The 23,389-nt window shown below is 49.3% G+C and overlaps 1 long non-coding RNA gene across 1 annotated transcript; it reads right to left on the reverse strand.

Annotated features, from left to right (window-relative positions):
* Positions 1-6,533: 6,533 nt before the first annotated feature.
* Positions 6,534-8,810, reverse strand: LOC112936162 (uncharacterized). The gene is made up of 3 exons (XR_010739369.1): positions 8,470-8,810; positions 8,188-8,250; positions 6,534-6,843 (listed from the first exon to the last, which is right to left on the reverse strand). It is a non-coding gene; the product is annotated as an uncharacterized lncRNA (long non-coding RNA).
* Between the last annotated feature and the right edge of the window lie 14,579 nt (positions 8,811-23,389).

Here is a 23,389-nt window from a genome sequence, read left to right on the forward strand (position 1 = left end):
TGGCACTGTCGGTGTGTGGGGGGTGGTATATTTTTTCTTTTTCCTTTTACTGGTTATGACCCTCCAGGGTTATAATCTTGTAATTTTTTCCTGCTCTATCAATAGAACTTCGCACCGTCTCGTGCGAGTCGTTCGAAAAAATATATTATTATAATGCACGAAATGCGAATGATGTCGGTCGAGGGTTGTTCTCTAGCTCGTGTGCAATTTTCCACAGGCTGTGCCGGCATATGCCCGCATGCATACGTCGACTGAACTTCCGGGGTGCGTTGAATCGCCTTTCTGATGTTAGGAGAAAAATGGATCACTTTCTAATGAATTGAACTGTTGATGTCTCTTCTGTCCGAGGGCAACCGCAGAGTCCAAACATGTGGATATTTCTTAGTCCAAAACTCCAAATTAACAGTCCCGTGAAGGCGTGAACAGAGTTAAGTCTTGGTCCACTTGTTTCCACAAAAAAATATCGTTCAAAATTTGGCCCACAAAATTTTTGTTTCATCTTATGGTCAACGGAGTTAAGACATACGTATTTATTTGGAGCCTAGAAAATACAATCAAGAGTATTACTAAGGTGCACTACAGTACGTAATTTCTCCTTACTACTAATTTGTTTTAGACAGTCCCAACCCAGAATATCCATAGGTAGTGTATAGAGAAGAGAGAGGGCAACAAATACCCATTTAGACGTAATCTTCTCCAATGCATATTGTCCATGGTAATGCCTACCGAGAAAATGAATTAAATACCTTCATGCGTGTGCAAGGATCAGCTACGGCAAAAATCCTAAAGATCAGCTATGGGGCAAAGGGAGGCCGACGCAGAGGATCGGGATATTTATAAAAAACTAGCTGGGTGGCCCGTGCAATTGCGCGGTTAGCACCCATACAAAATTATCTATTTTTAATATGATTTTACTTATAATTTATTCAATAGATATCTCATTGTCTTAAGATTTTGAAAGACCAAACCATATCATCCCATGTTTCTAATTTTATAACTTTTATAAAAGTCACATCAATTGCTACCCTTTACTTTTTTTTTCACCCTTTCTTTATTTGTTTTCTCGATCTACCATGGCTTATGTTCATTCTCCTTGTAACCTTTAAAAATTGGATCTTATAGTTTTTGAGTTTATTATCTCATTGGGTTTCATTTTTTTTATTTTTAGAAGTCATGTTAAAAGCTGCCAATATACTTCTCTACGGCCTATCCGTTGCTGTAACGCCCCGACATTCATTAGCCTTTAACACAGCTAAATCACACCAGGGTGTTATGCATTACCTGTGATATAGTACCAGTCCCAGGATACACTAGTGTAGACCCCCGATTTTGGAAATCGGAAATCTTCTGTGTTTATCCGTACCAATCCCTGGATCAGTAGTTGGTACACACATACATAGTTGGATCACAACATATCACGAATGAATTTAGGCTAAAAGAGTTAAATACTTACATTAGGGCCAGGTAGGCCAACAACTATCAGAGAACAACAGCGGAAGACAAAATAATATAAGGGCCCGGTTAACATGCCACAGGCAGTCGACTGGGGAACGAGACCTAGAACAAGACCGCACTCCGATCATCTTGTGGGATACGCAAGCGTACCGACAAGGGCTTCTCTTCAACACTCTCCTAAAAGATATATAAATAGCAAGGGTGAGTACTAACCGTACTCAGCAAGCCACCACAACAACAATGCATATGATAGCGGGTATTTCAAGGAATGGCTTCAGGTTCTTTTGCATAAAGCTAATTTTACAATTCTTTTCACAAGCCTAAAACCTAGCATAGACTGATCAAATTTTAGTACCAGTGTTCACTTTAAACAACGACGGTTCTGTCCACCATCCATTGTGATCCCAAGGATAGCTTCCCGCCATTGAATCGTCATGGTTTTCTGAGGATGTCCACCTTCCCTCCTCTCGGGATGTGGCTCCATCAGCATAAAATTCATCATGCAATATCCCATCCCACACAAGTTAAGAATTTAGAGTCTAGCCAAGTGTAATACATGTCCCGGTGCTCAATAACCGCGAGCACGGCTATTCGAATAGATTTGGTTTACTCACACTGCAGTGGATGTACACTTTACCCGCACTCCGCGACTGCCCAACACATGAGCCTCGTCCCAACACATGAGACGCGTCACGGCAAAGCTTTTCGATAACCTCGCATTGGCAGTACCCGCTCCATGAACTTTTCATCCTCATGCACTCTAGGCGTACACGGTTTCTAGCAGTGAGAGGAGTTCTGGCGCACCCGGGAAGGGAAGACTCACACATGCATTAAGTTATAATTATGTTTTAGATTCTCACATGGCAGTCCTACCGATGGCGACACCACTGTAGACACCCGCCTCGCGGTCCTACCAATGGCTGCCCCACCGTAGAGCCCCTGCCTCACACATCAAGAAACCACTATGCATGGATACTGCCTCCGCTCAGCTATCTACTCCGCTAGGTCTATACCCATACGAGAAGTGCGGTTGTACGGGGGTCGTTTCATGCTTAACTTCATGGCTCGGTCCTTAATTGACCAGGGACGGCACTAGCCTTTTCCGGACACCACCCAAGTCCTCCAGCCGCCCCAGTCGAAAACAGTTGTTTTACTTTATTTTCCTTTCACAAATCATGTCATCAATATCATGGCAATGTGGCGCTCATGTCTCCACATGCCGCATCTCAATTACCTTCCCAAAGGTAATTGCCCAAGCATATAGCATTTGATAAATATGAGTATGCATGAATCTAAAATAGCATTTCTAAGCAAGTGTCATAGTTGACTAGAGACTCGTACGTATCTATGGTTACAAAGATTTAAAGGTGAACAATAATCAAGGCATGGTATAATCACAAGTAGGATGTTCATAATTGCATGCAATTTTATTTGTAAACAAAACAATTTCGCAATTGGGATCAACATGTTCAAAGAATAGTGATGACTTGCCTTGCTCAGGATAGTCCTTATTCTTGATGTAATTCTTGATTAACCTTCACCTCCTGGAAGTTGTTGACGTTGCCTCACGACTAACCGATACATAAATTCTATAATACGCAAGAAAAACCAATATTCAAATAACAACCAAATATGCACAACAAAATATACTACTCATGTCTGCTAATGGATTCCAATCTCGCTAGGGGCTAAGGTTTCTTAATCTTTCTATTGTCAACGTGGCCTATTTAGGAGTTAACCAACATAGCATTTATAGGATACATATATATTTGGCTAATCGGTGGTTTAGTCTATCAAATGGCTATGGAAGGATTATGGCTAGGCATGCATTTATCTACATAGCACGGTTATACACTAGAGGTTCTGTTGCCGGATGGATTTTGGATCGGTCAAATAATTACTGTGAATCATTTGTATTATTATTTTATTAATGGAGGCTTTATTTTAATTATGTACATATTTCACTTGTCAAAATAAATTATAAAAGGTTAACAATTACCCATGCTTTGTATGTTAGAATTGTTTAGGTTAATCATATTATGGTTACGGATTATCCCATCACATAATTTTACAATGAATAATCCAAATTTACAGTTGATCTGTAATTATACGAGGACAAGATGTATAACTAGTATTTATCTAATATTCATGTTTGTCATATACTCCCTCTAAATTAATATACGCAACAAGCAAATTAATACGATACCATATATCTATAATGGGATGTACAATATATGTGTGCACAATATCTTAGTATATTGAATCATTTATTTGAATAATTTCTATTTACTGCTTGGTTAACTAAGGGTTGCTCACCTCTCCCACTATATGCTATTATATGGGATATGTCGTTGATTAATTTCATATAGGTGATTTAATCACACTAGCTCTGTTATTATTTGCCATAAACAAGCTTAGGACCGATCTATGTGTATCTATATTTTACTTACCTAATAATTATAAGGCTAACTCTATTTAAATAACTAATAAGTCGTGGGTTTTAATTATATTTGGACATAGATTAATAAATGGCACTAATATTTTCCTATATATCCATTAACTTCAAACATCGATTATACTTAATTTATGTGGTTGCTACAGTGACAGAACATATTAAAGATAATTATTCTGCTGTACAATACTAATTTTATTTATTAGCATATTTTTAAGTTGACTATTATGCATCATCTTGATATTAATTATTTAATTTTTATAAATATATTTTATCCAATAGTGAATTATATATCATTGGAAAGCTTATGAAATTAGATGAATTTAGGTTCAAGTTTCACTCAAATCGGAGCTGAAATGAATAAGTTATGCTAGCGTAAAGATTCAAATTTGAATTAATTCTAATAATTGCGAAATGGTACTGTCCCTAATTCATTTATTTATAATACAACCTTATCCACAGCTATAGTGACTGACAGGTGGGGCCCACTCTACCCTCTCTTCTCCTTCCTCTCTCTCTCTTTTCTTTTCCTTTCTCTCTCTCTTCTTTTTTTTCTTTTCTCTTTTCTTTTCTTCCTTTTCCTTCTCTTTTTCTTTCCTCTTTCTTTCTTTTCTTTTTCCTTCTCCCTCCCGGCTTCTCCCTTCCTCTCTCTCTCGACTCAAGTTACCCGGGGCGGCGACGGCGGCGGAACGAGGGAAGGGGCGGCGGCTTACCGACGGCGGCGGCGGCGACAGCGGCGCAAGGCGAGGCGACGCTCGGCACGGCACACGGCGCGGTGCGGCGGCACCAGGGCGGCAGCGCGGCGGCACGAGGGCGGCGGCGCAGTGGCACGAGAGCGGCGGCGCGGTTGAGAGGGAAGAGGGGAGGAGGAGGGAAATGGAGTGGGGGAAAGTGGGGAGGGGGTGGGGTATTTATAGGGAAGAGAGGGAGAAGGAGAGGGGAAGGGGCGGCGGCTTAATGGCGATGCGACGGCGCGCGGAGCGTGGGGCGCGAGGCGGCGGGCGCGCGGCTCGGGACGGCTCGGGGCTCGGCGGGCGGTGATGGCGACGGGCGACGCGACGGCGACGGCGGAGCGTCGACGGGACGGCGACGCGGCGATGGGACGGCGCGGCGCGGCACGGGGCTTGGCGCGCGGCGATGGCGGCACGTCGGCGATGCGATGATTACGCGGCGCGGGGCGCGAGGCGGCGGAGCGACGGACGAGCGGCGCGCGCGGAGGGGAGGGGCTCGAGACGATGCGACCGACGACGGCGACGGTGATGTGGGCGGTGATGCGACGGCGATGGGACGGCGCGCGGCAGCACGGGGCTCGGGGCTTCGAAGGCGCGGCAGCGCGAGGGCGACGGCTCGCGGCGCGCTGCGATGGCTACGCGACGGCGACAGCGCGCGGCGCGGCAGCGGCGACGGGATGCGACGGCGACGGCGCACAGCAGCGGCGCGGGGCGCGAGACGGCAGGCTCGCGTCGCGGTTGACGGGACGGGCGAGCGGCGTGCGGGCGCGAGGCGCGAGGCGACGCGACGGCGGCGCGGCGCGGCAGCGGCAATGGGGACGCGCGGTGCGGCGGCGGCGACAAGACGCGACGGCGATGGCGCGACGGCGACGGCGGTGACAAGACGGCGCGCGGCGGCGCGGGGCGCAAGGCAGCGGCGCAGCAGAGGGCGGCAGCGTCGCGGCGCACGTAGGGGCGGCGCGAGAATTGAGGGGGAGCGCGGCAGAGGAGGGGTGGTGGTTAGGGAACCAAATCAAACACCTAGAGGGCTAATGAACAATGCTAGCCAACTATTTTTGATTTTATAGGGTATTTTGCAATTAGGAAAAATATACTATTGCCCCTAATTTTGTCACAATACACCAAGCCTAAATTAATCCATCGAAATTTGTATTCAAATTTAATATTGAACATATTTTTATTTTTATTATATATTTTTCTAAGTATTCCTATTTTTAAGGTTTTGGTTTATTTATAAATTGAGAAAAGTTGCAAATTAAATTTGTATTTTACTACTAAGCAGTTGAGTGACCATATTAAGTGCTCAAATGTGAATTTCCCCAAAATTTAATATTGTCCAATATTTAATATATATCCTAGATTTTTATAATTTCCTATGTTTGGGATTTTGGTATTTATATGTTTTCACATATATTGGTTTATCTTTTTGGATTGGTTTTACCACCACATGGATTTCTATAATTTAGCATTTGTGATTCAATTCAAATTATATAATATCTAATTAATTTTTCCCAGTAAAACTATTCTATAGATAGAGTTCCATTTATTTGAATGATTATCATTTCCTAAGTGTTTATATTTCATGGCACGCATCACATGGTTCAAGTATTTAATATTTGATCCATAAATTAAATTGGTAATTAACCTTCCCTTTGTCTGGCTTCGTTTTCTCGTGCGTAAATATTTATGGGGTTCATAATAAATATCTTATTATTATAATTATTACTTAGCTGTATAACTTTAGTTTAATTTTCCATTGTGACAATTTATAGTTTGGCAAGTAAAAGCAACCATAACATCCAGCATGATGCAAAAAGTTTTAAAAAGTTCGAAATTTTAGTGATTTTTATTGTTGGGAATTTTCAGGATGTTACAACTAGCTGGTACACACAGAATAAATGTGGAATCAAAGTAAACTGCTTTATTACATCACTGGGTAGTAGTCCTTACATAAGTTGCTATCATGGACAGGCCCATAGATGAGCAACACAACATTACAGAAAACCATAAAAGCAACGGCGCAGAAGCGAACAGCGCGGAGCACTAAGCGACTAAGCAACTATGCACTAGGCGAATAACCTAGGCATCTATCTTATTCCACAGGCGAGGCTTGGGGCTAGGCACGAAACATCTAGAAGTCTTCATACTCGGCTTGCTCCTGGAGATACTCCTCGGCGGTCGGGTCGATGTCTTCATCTCCATACTCTATATAATATTATAAGGGGCAAGGGTGAGTACTTAACGTACTCAGCAAGCCAGGGGAAAGAATGACATGTTTGGTTTAAACAAGGAGGCTAAGGTTTTATTTGCGAAAGCTGCCTTTTTGGCAAAGTGATTTATTTCACAAAACTCCTAGTGAGTGAGTCAAGTTTTAGTTGTCGGGAGGAGGCTCACGCCTCGACCCATTCCACAAGTTGCTTTGCAACAACTTGTCACGATTAACGAACAGCAAATTAATTTGTTCCTCTATTAGTTTCTTCTCACAACAACACATAGTCCACACAGTTATCTCAGCACAACAACGCCATCTTCATGGCCCTAACAACACCTCGGTGTCAGACGACACCCCAGGTCACACAGACCCGTTCCTAACCACCCAGGTTAGCCGTCTGCCACACAGGCGGACTCTGGTAACGTTACCCTTCCCTGTAACCACTTCTTCACAAACATTTGTCAAACAAATCTACGCTATGAGAAACACCTTACACTCGCCCTTGACCGTGGGCACGGCTGTTCGAACAGTTCATTAATCTCTGCAGAGGTTGCACGCTTTACCCACACGACACGAAACTGACATCGTTTACCCGTCGGCAATGAAAGTTCGTGATAAGGCCTTTCCAAAGCTAACCCATGAAAACCGCATGCCACCTAGTTGGGCTAAGATCCATAGCCAAGTATCAGGCAATGACAGCCGTCATCCACTCAGGAAATACCGAGGATGCCTCCTACTCCTACCGGTACCACGCCACAATAGAGGCAAAAGACACCCATGATGGGCAAAAATGTGTAACACTTCGTCTCCTCATCCTCGGCATTCCACAACCATCGGCACACCAACTCCCATGTGAAAACAATTTACTTAGCCAGAGGCATCCCATAAATACCCGTGTGGTCGCACTGTAACGTGTTTGGATGGATTTCCCAAAGGAATCGGTCCTTAACGACAATACGTAGCCAAACCACAAAGGCATGACTCCGCATCATCACCACTTTCACAACACATTTTATTTCACAATTCCTCGGTACAACATACCGGATTTTTTTTAAACATGGATTTGGAATAACCCAAGTTTCCCACACGGCAACAACGTAAGCATGGCTAAGCGAAACTACCTCGGTAATCGAATAATGATACCGGCGCAAATATTTGTGGAGCTATCAATGGTATGGAAACATCAACCTATGTAATATAAGTGCGACTACTGGGTTGGTCCGTCGGTTGTATAAACAATCCGAGGCCTAAACATGTTAATCGTGTGAACTAACAATGCATCTTTGCAAACAACATATCATTGAAAATATAGGGGCAATGTGATCAAAGGGGCTTGCCTTGCACAGCGTTGGGGTCTTCTCCTTCGAAAGCGGCGTCCGGAGCTTCCTCGAACTCGGGCTCTAAACGCGAAAAATAAAACTAACTAAGAAAAGGCAATAAAACTAGCTCAAATCAGAGAAACAATGGTGCCACTGTGTAGATCTCAATTTTATAAAAAATTTAGGAACTTGAACGGGGTCAATCGGAGTTACGGTTGATTTACTATGAATTTTCAAAGAATAAAGGATTTTCTGGAATGTTGGAAATTGACTTAAAAAAAGGAAAAGGGAGGGGCCCACCTGTCGGTGGCTGCTAGAGAGGAAAAGGCACACGGGCCCTGCTCGTCAGTGGCAGGAAGGAATAAAGGAAGGTGGGGCCGGCTTGGCAGAGGCTTGAGGAGGCCTGCTTCTTCCTCCTCTCGCTCTTTTGCTCGGCTCGGTCTGGGATAGCGATGCGTCTCGGCGATGGGGCGCGGCGAGGCGACCGGCGGCTGAGGGAGGGCGGCGGAGAACTCCGGCGAGGCTCCACCGGCGACGGCGGCGCCGGGAGAATAGCGCGGCGGCTCTGGCTGGCAGCAACAGAGAGCAAAACGAGAGAAAGAGAGAGGAGAGAGAGATGGGGAGAGATGGTGATGGTGTGGGGAGAAGGAGCTCGGGCTGCTTCCCCTTTTATAGGCAAGCGGCGCGGTGGCGAGCTGGCGGTCTAGACGCGGAGCTCCGGGGGTAGCTGGCTAGCGGCTAGGGCGGGATTCCGGGGTGGACGAGATGGCGACGCGATGGCTTGGCGTCATGCACCGGTGGTGACTCGACGGTGAAAACGACGGCGACGCGACACGAAGTGACGCGCGGAGAGCGGGAAAGGCGACGGGACATCGATGACGCGCGGCCGACGGCGGCTACGGCCGGGATTTGGGTGGTAGGGTTCTCAGATCGATGCGACGCGAGCGACGTCACACGGTGGTGGCGATGGAACGCGAGTGAGAGGGAGGCGCGAGCTCGGCGGCTTCCCGGGAGGAGACAGACGACAAGACGACGGGCGACAGCGAAGGGACGCGCGTCCGCGAGAGCTCGGGATGGAACGGCGACGAGACGGGGGTGACGCGGGGCGACGTGGCTCCGTGTCTCCCGGAGAGGGCGCGGCGGTTTTCGTGGAGTTTGGCGCGATGCGGCTTTGGCGCGGCGTGCGGGGCGGCGCTACGTGGCCCTGGCACGTTGTGGGGCGCACGGGAGGGTGGTATGGTGCAACGCGGTACGGGAACGAGGGCGGAACGGTGCAGCGACTCGGGTCGGTATTTCGTCGAACACCTTGTGTGCATGCACTGGCTGGCTCAAGGAAGGGGACGATGAGCAGAAATGGGCTGCGCTGGGCCGGCCTGCTCAGGGGAAAGAAGAGAGGAGAGGTGGAGGAGAGTTGGGCCGAGAGAGAGGGAAGGGAAGGAGGCCCAATATGAACAGTGATATTTCACATTTTCCCAGGGATTTATAGAGTTGAATTTTGAGGAGAATTTGAAGGGATTTGAATTTGAATTTGACCTAGAGTTTCACAGGAATTTGAAAGGCAATTCTAAGAGAGGATTTGAGATCCATTTGGCACAAAATCATCTAAGAACCAAATTAACTCCAATTTTTAAATGACAAGCTTTTTTTTTAAAATAAAAGCAAATAAAATACGGGTGCTACAGTTGCTTCCTCTCTTTATTGTCATTGGGATTTTAAAAATCAAATATAATCATCGTTTGAGTTTAATTTTTTACTTTCTAGAGTCCCACCAAACCGTTAGTGGCTTTGCCACTGTACTACTCTATGGCTCGCCCGCTTCCTCCCACTCTTTATTATATTTGAAATTTTAAAATCGAACATGATTATCATTGAGGTTTATTTTTTTACTTTTTTAGAAATCCCGCTAACCGTCGTGACCGTGCTGCTTAACGGCCTGTCCGTCATCACTCTTTTTAATTGTCATTGAGATTCTATTTGGGGTTTTGTTAATAGTTTTTTAGATATCCCATCAGCTGTCACCACTCTACTCCCTGCCTCGTTGCTTCTCCGATATTTATTGTCATTTATCATCGTTGTGTTCTAGATGTTTTTTTTTTGAAATTTCCATATTTTTCGTTCCGATAGATTTTATTTATAAATTATATTCCTAGTTGTTTTATTCTATTTTCAGAATTTATTTTATTAATTATTCGGAATTTTAATTAATTTCGTTATGTGTTCTAGATGGTGTATTCTTTAAATAGTCTTTATTTTTTATTACGAATTTCAGTTATTTTTAAATCGCATTCCAAGTTGAACTCTTCTTTTATTTTCTTATTTCTAATTTCGGATTTTATTTTGTTTTTCATTTCAAATTTTAATTAATCTCGTATTGGGTTCGTAGACTTGTATGAAATGAGGGCACTATATTATTTTTCTGCTGCTGCAGCCTAACGTGCTGGTCTGGTATCTCCACCCTATATATATATATGTGCGGCAATGTATGTTGGTTTAGAATCATAACTCTATATACTGTATAGTTTTGCAATTGATTTTTCTAAATGGACAAGGACTCCTAGTACGGATTGTATGATCTATAATTAGATTGATATGATTATCTTTTATACAGTAAATCTAGACCATTATTCTTTTAATAATTTCAAATTTGTATTTCTACTTGAACTCTCTTTTTTTTCTTTTTTTTAATTTCAGAAATTTATTTATTTATTATTCTGAATTTTAATTAATCACGTATTAGGTTCTTATATGGACTCCTCTTTAAATATTACTTATTTTTAATTCCGAATTTCAGTTATTTTTTAGATTGTATTTCTACTTGAACTCTTTTTTTCTTTTTCTTCCATTAATATGGGAATTTCTAGCCTCCACAGTGAACGTGGTGTCTTTTTTTCGAGCTGTCTTAATAATATAATAGATAGATAGATGTGTCGGGGAAGAAACAATTAATCAACCCCAACGCTGATTTTGCTACTTTCCAGGGCCTTGATGCACACGGCGATCCGGTTTGGTGCTTGCCACATCATTTTCTCTTTTTCCTTCTCTTCCTTCTTTAATTACCATGTCACATCAAATTTTTATTAGGTGGCATCCTAATAAATTCCATAGACACCAGCTTAGAGCAAATACAATAGTAAGCTATAAGCTAGCTATAAATATATTTTAAGAAGATAAAAAAAAAGAGAAGAGCAGCGGGCTACAAATTTGTAGCCAACTGTAGCACGGACTCCAAGACGCAGTGTGTGTATGATAAGTGGGATCAGGTATTAATAGAGTATATAACTATTGTATGAATTGGCTATTAAATTGATTATAGATAATTTGAAGCTAGTGGTTAACTATACTATTAAACTTGCTCTTATGTGGTGGGTTGGGACTATATATATAGTTAGAGCAGGTACAATAGCAAGTTATAAGGTAGCTAAGCTAGCTAGCTACAGACATACGTAGAGGAGAGGAGGGAGAAAAAAACGGGTTATATATTTGTAGCCAACTTTAACACGAGCTATAAGATATTATATGTGTATGAGAGATGCGCCAAGTACTAATAGTATAGTGTATATTTATATAAAAATATTTGACGGAGCGTGGGGCTCCTCACCGGGAGACCGCACAGGCCCCCCCTTTGCCGGTTCGGCCGGGGGCTCAGGGTGAAATCCCAAGCTCTCTCTGTATGTGGAAAGATCGCGACCTATCGAAAGAGCATGAGGCACAGGCGATGTATACAGGTTCGGGCCGCTGAGAAGCGTAATACCCTACTCCTGTGTTTTGGTGGATCTGTGTATGAAGGAGCTACAAAGTGTGAGCCAACCTCTCCCTTGTTCTAGGTTCCGAATCTGGAGAAAAATCCCCTCTTCTCAATGGGCAAGGTCCTCCTTTTATATTTCAAGGGGATACCACATGCACCCCCCCCTTTCCAAACTGGACTTTTCTTCTCTTCATAAATGGACGGAGATTTGCACGGTTGCCCTCCGAACATCCTTCTGACGGGACGGCACATACCTACCTCCACTTCTGCCGGAGGCAGGCGCGTCGTGGGAACGTGGCTGTCTGCTGACGGCATGATCAGTGTCAGACCGGTCACAAATCGGTCATTCTTGTCCACCACGCGTCAGCTTAGCAACGTGCATGTTTGCCCTTCTTCACACAACATCTTGCTTGTAATGGTTAGGATGAAGCCTGGCATATATCCGACCGGGGCTAACGTGCCATCTCTGGGAGGTAACACGCTAGCTCCAGCTGGGGACGAGTGCCTAGAAGCTCTCGTCTTGACGGGATGGGGCGAAGCGTGCGTCAGACCGCCTGTTGCCACCTAACCCGCGATCTGACCGGTCTGTGACTGGTCACAGACCGGATAAACGAGTGCACTGCACTGCATTTCGTGCGGCGTGACACGTTTAGCCGAGCCGCAATAAATGCGGTTAGGTGAGCCCCGCTGTGCTCACCTAACCCATACACGCGGAGTAGAACCCGCGAGGGGTCGGGGCGCCTCGGCCCTCGGGGGCGAGGCAGGAGTGGTCCGACCCCCCTCGGGGAGACCAAGAGGTGGGCGCACACATCACCCTCGGGCCCGACGTCCCCCGAGGGTGCCAGGCCACGTGGGCGATTGTGTCTGCCTCAAGCCTCTAGTCATGATACTCCCGGTCCCATGTCACCGACAGTAGCCCCCGGCGTTATGCCAGGGCGATCGCCCTTTTCAAGGGAAGCGGTCGGGCGTGACGCCACCCCTAAAGCCTGGTGACAAGTGGGACCGGTCTCTACAATTAGGCAGAAACCCAACGGTCACAAACTACGCACATCGGCAATGGTAACTCGGCTGTCAGTAATGAGCGGTCTCTTCCAGACTGCCACATTACTCGAGTAGTACACGAATCTGGACGAGCCGATTCGCTTTGCCAGGAGATATGTGATGGCGCTTCGGTCGGCGAGCGTAATCAACGCGCGCACGAAATGATCTATCTCGACTGCCACAACCGCATATCCACCTCACGCGCCGCAAGCGGGCGAATGGGATTAGTGGAGGTGTGGGCGCGAGAAACGAGGGGGCGAAACGGTGGGTGCGAGAAACGAGGAGCCGGGCACAGCATTGGCAAGAGTATAAAGGCACTGAGGAGAGGATTTGTTTCCTTCCTTTCGCCATCATTCCCCTTGTCTTCGCCGCTTGCGCCCTAACTCCTTCTTTCCTGCGCCCTTCTTTCGCCACACGCGCTCGCTCTCCATCTTCTCTTCGTCCGGCGCCATGGCACGGGGCTCCGCTCTGCTCGATGGTAGCGTGTTGCCGCCTTCCCGCATCGTGAGCGAGAGGCAGGCTGGGCTGCCGCGCCGCTTCATGCCGGAATCTGCCACCGGCCGGGAGATAGTCATGCTGGGCGAGGGACGCCCGGCGCCAGACTACCCGGGGCGGTCCGTCTTCTTTCTCCCCTTTGCAATGGCAGGGCTGGTTCCGCCATTTTCTTCTTTCTTCATGGATGTCCTGGAGTTCTACGATCTCCAGATGGCGCACCTTACCCCCAACGCAGTGATGACATTAGCCATCTTCGCGCACCTGTGCGAGATGTTCATTGGGGTGCGCCCATCTCTTCGGCTGTTCCGGTGGTTCTTCACCGTGCAGTCGGTGTCGCCGCCGTCGGTGGTCGGTGGCTGCTACTTCCTGCCGCGGGGGCCGGTGTTGAACCGCTACATCCCCTGCGTCCTCCGCAAGAAGTGGGATGACTGGAAGAGCGACTGGTTCTACACCCCCCTCGCCGACGAAGCGCGCCTCCGACTTCCGAGCCAGCCCCCGGCGCAGGCCTCCAGCTGGCGGGCGCCGGTAGATCTGGGGGATGGCTATGACGCCGTCCTCGACCGCCTGGCGGGCCTGCGATCCCAGGGGCTCACAGGGGCCATGGTGTACGGTGACTACCTCCGTCGTCGGATTGCGCCGCTCCAGCGGCGCGCTCGGGGCGCCTGGGAGTACACCGGGTCCGAAGACTACATGAGGATCCACCAGGGAGTCAGATGGGACTGGGCTCCTGAGGACTTCAAGATAGTGGTCCAACGGGTGCTGAATCTCAACTCCGTGGAGGCGTCCCTCATTCCCCACGGAATCCTCCCCCTCTGCAGCGATCCAGACCGCGCCTCCATCTTGACCATTATGACGGCGGTCGGGGCCTCAGAGGAGGGAGCTCCAAAGGGCCACGACGGCGCAGGCGGGAGCCGCAAGGGGGATCAATCTACCCCGGGAGGGGGTCGTGCTTCTGGGTCTCGCGACGGAGACCCGGGGAGCAGCCGCCCTGCCGACGCCCGGGGGAAGAGGAAACAGGGAGGAACACCTCCCCAATCTCCTCCCCGAGGGGGCGGGGCGGTACGTGCCAGCAGCAGGCGCCCGGAGGGGGCCGCGCCGACATCGCAGCCCGAGGGGGAGCACAAGAAGAAACGGCTCCGCAAGATGGGGGAGACAGAACCATCTCGGGGAAACCTCATCTCCCCTCCAAAGTGGTCTTTCAACCGACCCCCTCGCAGGTTCGTCTCTCACCCATCGTGGCTGTATTCATTCTCTTCAACGCGAGTTTTCACTCACCCATCTTTGTTCGTCTTCTGGTCTTTTCTTCTGTTTTAGCGAGATCCCGTCGCGTCCCTCCCGTCATTCCAAGTCTGGCCAATCTGAGGCCGAGGATCCGGCGGCCGCAGAGGCCCGGAGGCGGGAATCTGACCGGCGAGTGGCCGCGGATCGCCTACGGGAAGCCGAGGAGGCCGCCCAGGAGGCCGCCCGGGCTCGTCAGGCCGAGGAAACCGCTCGGGAGGAGGCCGCCCGGGCCCGCCAGGCCGAGGAAACCGCTCGGGAGGAGGCCGCCCGGGCCCGCCAGGCCGAGGAAGCCGCTCGGGAGGAGGCCGCCCGAGCCCACCAGGCCGAGGAAGCCGCTCGGGAGAAAGCCGGATTTCGCCAGGACGAGGCAATGGCGACTTCCGAGGCAGCTCGCGACGAGGTCGCGGGCGCATCGCTTGGGCCCACTCCCTCAGGCGACGCTCAGGCGACAACTTCCGGGGCAGCTGGCGACGAGGCTGCAGGCGCGTCGCCTGGGCCCACTCCCTCGGGCGACACCCAGGACCAACTAGGTCCAGGGGACATCCCCGAGTCCGGCACTTCCATCGGCGGCCCGAGCCGCGCGGCATCCTCTCCAAGGCGGCTCTTCCCCGCGCCTTCTATCGCCCCGCTGAGCGCAGAGCCCCTTCTGCTGGCCTTGGCCGCCGCAAACACCGCGGTGTTGGACGGGTTTAATGCCCAGGTGGAGGCCCTGCAAGCAGAGCGGGCGGAGCTCGACGCCGCGTGGGCGCGTGTCGAGGAGGGGCGGCGCTCAGTGGAGGCCATGGTGGAGGTGGGCCGCAAGGCACACCGCCGGCACGTTTCGGAGCTTGAAGCCCGAAAGAAGGTGTTGGCGGAAATCGCCAAGGAAGTGGAGGAGGAGCGGGGGGCTGCCCTCATTGCCACCACCGTGATGAACGAGGCGCAGGACACCCTCCGCCTTCAATACGGGAGCTGGGAGGCGGAGCTAGGTGTCGCGACAGGGAAAATTGCCTTTTCCCGAACGCTAGTGTATTAATCCCCGTCCCAGGAAAAGCCGGGGTACACCACACAAACATGATATAAAAGACACATCTTTATTATATCGATAATATTTACATTATTACAAAGGCACTTAAGGCCTGACAATCAAAAATAAACAGCAGCGGACTAGCGGGCCTACGGCTCCATCTTCACAGGCGCTCAACTGGGGTATAAGCCAGGACTCCACCTAAGACTTCTTCTCCAAAGCTTCTCTTACTGAAGGGGGGAGAAAGATAGAGCAAGAATGAGTACAACCACAGTACTCAGCAAGCCACACCGGAGATGCATAATTAATGCAAGGGAGTACAAGGGGATAATAATATAGGGGTTAAGTTTTGCAGTAACAGCCTTTAAAAGTCACTTAGTTGCCCAAAGCCATTTTATAAAGACGATCCTAGAGCTACACAGTATTATTAAACAAGGCCGTGAACCCTCACGAACCTGCCTTAACCCAAGGCCTACGATGATTCAGACCGAACTGGCAACCCGACCCTGGGTCCCAGCTCGTCCCAAGCCAACCCAGGCCAACCATTCCACATTTTAGTTGTTGAGCAAATTTTAAGAATTAAAACACTGACTTGGGTACATTGCTCGGCTTGCCCATAACCGAGGGCGCGGCTATTCGAATAGATTATACTCTGATCAGAGGCGTACATCTTTACCCACAAGACACATCTTCCTCACGTGCAACCACGTGCCACATACCACCACGGTATACGGACGGAAGACGTGACATAGTTCCCAACCCATCCTAGCCATAAACAAGAGTACCGACCCAATCCCCCTACGGCCGGGACACCCGGGACAGGCAGGCAGGACTGAGCCCCCTAGCAGCAGGGCACCAACCCTCTGCCATGACATCTCGACTACCGGGCCGCAGCTCGTGTAGCCTTCATTTGCCCTGGAGAATGTCCATCGACCCCCGACTTCATCCATCTCCAATCCGTGTACTTTTGTTTATAACCAGGCTGAGCCACAAACTAAGCCTTACCCACTAGACATGTGGAAGTACGGTAGTGCTTTGCAACAGAGGCCCAAGCTTAATCCTTATAGTACCCGAGGTACGACTAACAAAACCCAACCACGCACCTCGAGCCCAGCCTAAACCATTTTGGGGGTTTTGAAAAGAGGGGGAGGTGTGTGTCCAATTCCAACATAAGCCAACCATTCCATAGTGTCCAAATGATATGAGAGTTCCCAAAGTCTAAAGTTATAAAATCACCTAATGTTGCCTAATTAACCAGCGAAGCATCTACCTAAGTTCATACTAGTGGAACCATAAATAGAGTACCCACTAGTTGGGGTTTTGTTTAATCTAGGGTGAACAAGGTAATAATATCAATAACAATAATATTAAGGTCATAACAAAGGTAAATAGGCATGGCTAAATAAAACAGTGATAACGCGGGAATTTAAATAAAGCGATAATGCATTAATTTAAATTAAAAATAATTTTGTAAACTGGGATTCAATATGCTCAAGGATGATGTGACTTGCCTTGCTCAGAGAGAACGGCCTTCCGAACCTTCGGCGACGACCACGAACCACGCTTCGGGAACCTCCGGAACGACAGAAGCTACGCGAAGCACACAAGCAAAGCTACAAGCCTATAAAGAAGCAATAACAATACATAAAAAGAAAGCACAGGGTTCTTTAGGTTATAACAAACATTAAGAGACTTGAACGGGTCGATTCGGAGTTCGTATGACCAAGATATGATCATCCGAGGTTTAATGTTGTTATATGGAGATTTGCGGATTATTATAATCAAGCTTTGCAATTATAAAACATGTGCAAGCGCTAGCCTGGAAAAGACAGGAAGGCTGCGCCGTTGACATGCGGACCCCACATGTCAACCTAAAGGACCGCGGTAGACCGAGTACACAGAGTCGGTCCACGGGTCGACGGAAGCGGATCCCGTGTGTCAACCGAGGCGAGTGGCCGACAAACGGACTCCACTAGACACCACACGGCCTGCACACGTGGAAACCACGCGGCTACCGAGCGGGCACACTAACGCGGACACTACACGGTCACCACCCGCACGCGTGAACGACTACCGACACCGGTACACGGGTACCGGGGTCGTCAACCGCACAACGGGCACGGGCGACACCGAAAGGACGAGAACGGGGCAGCGAGAGGACGGATCCTTACCACCACGCGACGAGGCGTAGGAACGACAACGACGAACGGGCGCGGCGGAGACAGACGGGCACAACGGAGACGAACGGCGAGGGGACGGCTTCGGCGGCGATCCTTGGACGAAGGCGAGACGCGGCCGGCACGGGGCTTGACGACGCGGAGCCGAGGACGAAGACGAGGACGGGGCTGCAGCGGCGCGCTTGACGAATGCGGACGACGGACGAGAACGGCTCGACGGAGGGACGAACGCCACGACGACCGGGAACGACGAGAGGACGACGACGACGACGACGACCGGGACCGGCGAGGAGGCGACGAGGACAGCCGGCAGCGGCTGCACGGGGACGAGGATGACGTGGAACACGCCGCTACGATGACGATGACGGAGGCGGCGCCGCGAGACGACGAGCCGGGCGACCGACGGGACGTCGACGACGAGAACGATCGGAGACGACGATGAAACGATGATGGCAGGCAGCAGCGGCTGAGTGGAGGAGGGGACGGCGTGGAACACGCCGCTGCGATGTTGGTGAAGGTGGTGGTGCAGCGGGGCGACGAGCCGACGAGGAGGAAGGAGAGGCCGGCGCGGAGATGACGGCGTTCCGGCGAAATTCGGGCGACGCCGTGGCCTGGCCGGGAGAGAGGACGGCACTCCGGTGCCGGGAGAGGTGGTGGCGACGTCGGCCGGTGCACCGGGGACGCGGCAGAGGCGGCCGGAGGCGGAGAAGTGGTGGCGACGCCACTGGACGCCGGCGAGGACGCGTCTCCGGTGATTTCCCCGCGAAACGGAGGCGAAGCCGGGAAAGAGGAGGCGGCTGCGACGCCGGGAGAGGTGGCGGCGCGGCCGGAGGGTGCACGGGCGAGGCGGGAGGTGCGGCTGGAGGTGGCCGGCAAGGAGGAATGAGAAGGGCGACGGCGGGAGTGCGCCTCCGGCGGTCACCGCGCGAAACGGAGGGCAGGCCGGGGTGGAGGAGGTGGCGGCGACGCTGGAGGAGGCGACGGCGCGGCCGGCCGGCGCACGGTCGAGGCGGCACAGGCGGCTGGAGGCGGCCGGCAACGTGGGAGAGAGAGGGCGACGGTGGGGAGGTGGCTAGAGACCACGGGAGACCGCGGGAGGGGGCTAAAGCGATAGAACGGAGCGAGTGGGTTGCATTTTATAGCGGAGGGAAGCGAGCCGAGCACGGGAGAGGGCGGAACGGCGACGGGAATGGTGGCCGGCGGCAAAGGAAGGCGGCCGGACTTGGCGCGGCCGTTCCCGGCGATTGGGGGCACCATTCAAGGGGAAATTAAGGGGGAAATAGAGAGAAGGGAAAGGGGATTAATTCCCCTCAATCAATTTGGGAATCCCATGCTTGATTCGCGCGGATTTGAGGGAGGAAGGGAGTAGGGTTCGCACGGGAGGGAGAGAGAGGAAGGGGCCGGGCGGCTGGAGGTTGGGGGCGACGGCGGCCTGACGCGTGGGCCCCACGCGGTCGGGCGGCGTCAGCGCGCGCGCGGCGCGCGGTCAGCGCACGTGCGCGGGAGGGGGGGGGCGGCTCAGCTGGGCCGGAACACGGCCCAGGAGGAGAGGAGGGGGAGAAGGTGGGCCGGGAAGGAGAGGAGGGAGGGGCGGCCCAGAAGGAGGAGGAGAGGAGGGAGTGGGCTGTCCGGGAGGGGAAGAGAGGCCCGGGAGAGAGAGGGAGAGAAGGGGAGGGAGAGAAAGAGAGGGAGGAGAGAAGGACTTCGGGCTGGGCTTGGCCCAAAGGAGGAGGAGAATTATTTTTAGATTTTCTTTTTAATAAACTTTGTTAATTGTTTTTGTTGCTTAATAATTATTTCCGGTGCTCTGAAAATTCAAGTAAAATTTGAGGGCTCCTTTTAGACCAAGGAGAATTTAACAAAAATTCTCTGGGCCACATTTGAATTTTTCTTGCACGTATTTTAGTGTTTGCCAATTTCTTTTCGAATTTTAATTAATTCTATTATTCCTTTTAGCGAATGATTTTTATTTCGGGATGAATTTATCAGGACGTGACAAATCCACCCCCCTTACAAGAATCTCGTCCCCGAGATTCGAGGAGGCTAGCAAGAAGATAGGTTGGGCGGTCTTCTCTTCTTGTCCGACTTCTTCCGTCGCATCTTTTATAACAAACTTGCCTAGCAAAACTTCTCCACTCTGGACTGCTTGGCTCAATCTCCTGTTGCAGATGGAATCTTCTCTTCACCTGACTTTTCCCTGGTTGCACCTCTAGCTGACTTCGACTGGATTGTGGCACTTGAAGATGGGACTTCAGTTCCAGACTTCTCATAATTCATATCTTTGGCGTCAACCTCATACAAGTTACCCACTTCACGTTATGCGTCGATATCAGCTTGTCATTACTAGGATACCATGCTTGTTATCATGAGAATATCATGCTTGTCATTTACTTCTAACTTACCACTATTCACTTCATGTTGTCCTCAGTTAGCATTCAACGTATTCCTTTACCCTTTGACCTTGATGTGTTCTTTCCCGATTTCTCTTATCAATCACCTTTCGACCTACTTCTTTGCCTGGTAATAAACATCTTTTTCGATATCTTCTATCAGTCATCTTTTGACCTTTGTCACTAAGTACTCTTCACTCCGAGAGTTGTGGATGCTTCTGGTGGCGATGAGGTCCTTTGGTCTGCTACCTTTCAGTGAAACCTTGAAGTGTTTCGCCAAAAGCTATACTGACTGTCATTGCCTTTGATCCGAAAAAGACACATCTGAAACTCTTAGTCCAAACAAATGTCTCTTTGGTTAATCACTTGATTTTCTTTTCCATCCTCAGGTTGGTTATTAGCTCGAGGTTAGAATATAGTTCCTCTGGCACGAGACCCTAGGTCTCCTTTTTCAGTAAACAATTATACACATGATCACATATCCGCATCTTCCAATAGAATCCTCTCAGAACTTGTCTGTATTACACATTTCTCCCTCATTACATGAATACTAAGCACTGCCTAAAAGGAAAGGTGATTGGCATTGGTACATTGTTTCTGCTATGGGTTCTGATTAACCCGAGGCCTTACGGGTACGGCGTTTGCTCCAGTGACCACAATACGATTGGGATGTCTGCTTCGTGTAAATTGGCGGTAATGTGGAGGTCGACTTTGCCTTGGTTGCAGGCAGTCCCTCGAGTAATGCCCTGGTTCTTTGCAGTTGTAACAAATCAACGTCTTCTTTACTGAGCTGTCCATCTGGGGACGATCATTTTGACTTGGAGTTGGAATTGGTGGTTGGGAATCCTTGCTAACATTGGCATCAGTGGTACCATAGTTGCTATCACCATTGGAGTCTTTCTCAGTGTCGAAATTGCTAAGGTTGTCATTCTGGGTTCCAACATTGATACTATCGTTGACATCTTGGTGAATGCTACTGACATTGCACGCTTTATTCGAGTGGTCACTAATGGGGCAAGAACCATGGTTGTTGGTGGTATCATCATCATTAGTATTGCTAGTGTTGTTGTCTGTATTGCGTCCATCTTCTTGGGGCGGAAACTCTTGATGCGCAACAGAAGATCCGGTGATCTGAAGTGGCTCAGTGCGCTGTCTTTGGTTACCACCTGGAAATACTGGGATGTTGACAATCCTTCTCTTGCAGTTCGTCATCCGATTATGCTCACTTTCGAGTTGCATGGCTTTGTCCACAAGTTTCTCAAAATCTTCATAATCCTCTAGAAGTAGTTGCACTGCAAGCTCATCTTTTAACCCCTGGAGAAACTTCTCTTGTTTGTCTTCATCCGTTTCCACATCTTCTGGTGCATAGTGAGCCAAACGATAGAACTCGTGCAGGTACTCTGTGACGGTCAAATCTCCTTGCTTCAGGTAGCGGAACTCTCGTTTTCTTAGTGTGATCATTCCTGCGGGAACATGTGATCTCTTGAATACAGATGAAAACTCGTTCCAGGTGATGGTATGTCCTTCTGGCCGTGATGCTTCGTAGCTATCCCACCACTCTGAAGCCGGTCCAACCAGCTGATGAGTTGCGAAGCCAACCCGCTCCTGGTCGGTGCACTGAATCAACCCTAGCTTCTTCTCGATTGTGCGCAACCAATCACTGGCTTCCATAGGATCGACGGCCATGGCAAAGGTTGGAGGCCCCGTTTTGAGAAATTCTGATAACTTGCACTGTTGCTGGACTGTAGGTACTTGAACGTTGGTTGCCCCTGCTGGGTTGTTCCGATTCTGTAATAGTTGAAAGGCTGTTGCCAACATGTTGGTTTGGTTAACCACAATTTGGATTAGCTCTGGTGAGGTTTCGTTGATGCTTTTCTCATTCCCATTGGCTTGGGTTCTTGAGTCATCGGATCCATCATTCCCATAGCCTTTGTTACCAGTGTTATCCATCTGTCACAAGGTAGGGGTTGAGAGAGGAAGCATACAAGGAAAGAATAGACCAGAGCTAGGGACAGGACCTTAAAGGAACTAACTCTTTTTGTTGATGTGTTGTTTGTTTTGCTTATTCTGCAAGTTGATTAAGCAAACAACCTAGCATGGTTACATCACCACCCACCGATGCAAACCACGCGCTACACACACAAGCAAGGAACACACGACTAACAACACTACCCTATAGGGCGGCTTAGGTTCTGCGACGGGTTTTCTAAGATCTTCACTCCTGCTTCACAGCTGGCTTCACTGCTTCCTCCACTTCGCTAGCGGATCCTGCATTCTTCCGGAGCTTCGGCAAACAACTGACGACATCTTCTTCTTCGCAAAGCTGACCATCTAGTACTAGTTGAAATTTGAAGAAGGAAGAAAAGGGTAAACCCTTTGCAAATAGCATTAGGGGAAGGAGAAAAAGAGGAACTTTCGCAAATAGTTTTATTTATAAAATATGTCCTTAGGTTTTATCCACTTGGCTTATCCTACAGTCGAGATGGCTCTGATACCAGCTTGTCGCGACCGGGAAAATTGCCTTTTCCCGAACGCTAGTGTATTAATCCCCGTCCCAGGAAAAGCCGGGGTACACCACACAAACATGATATAAAAGACACATCTTTATTATATCGATAATATTTACATTATTACAAAGGCACTTAAGGCCTGACAATCAAAAATAAACAGCAGCGGACTAGCGGGCCTACAGCTCCATCTTCACAGGCGCTCAACTGGGGTATAAGCCAGGACTCCACCTAAGACTTCTTCTCCAAAGCTTCTCTTACTGAAGGGGGGAGAAAGATAGAGCAAGAATGAGTACAACCACAGTACTCAGCAAGCCACACCGGAGATGCATAATTAATGCAAGGGAGTACAAGGGGATAATAATATAGGGGTTAAGTTTTGCAGTAACAGCCTTTAAAAGTCACTTAGTTGCCCAAAGCCATTTTATAAAGACGATCCTAGAGCTACACAGTATTATTAAACAAGGCCGTGAACCCTCACGAACCTGCCTTAACCCAAGGCCTACGATGATTCAGACCGAACTGGCAACCCGACCCTGGGTCCCAGCTCGTCCCAAGCCAACCCAGGCCAACCATTC

Source organism: Oryza sativa, chromosome 1 (assembly GCF_034140825.1).
Source record: "Oryza sativa Japonica Group chromosome 1, ASM3414082v1".
NCBI lineage: Eukaryota > Viridiplantae > Streptophyta > Magnoliopsida > Poales > Poaceae > Oryza > Oryza sativa.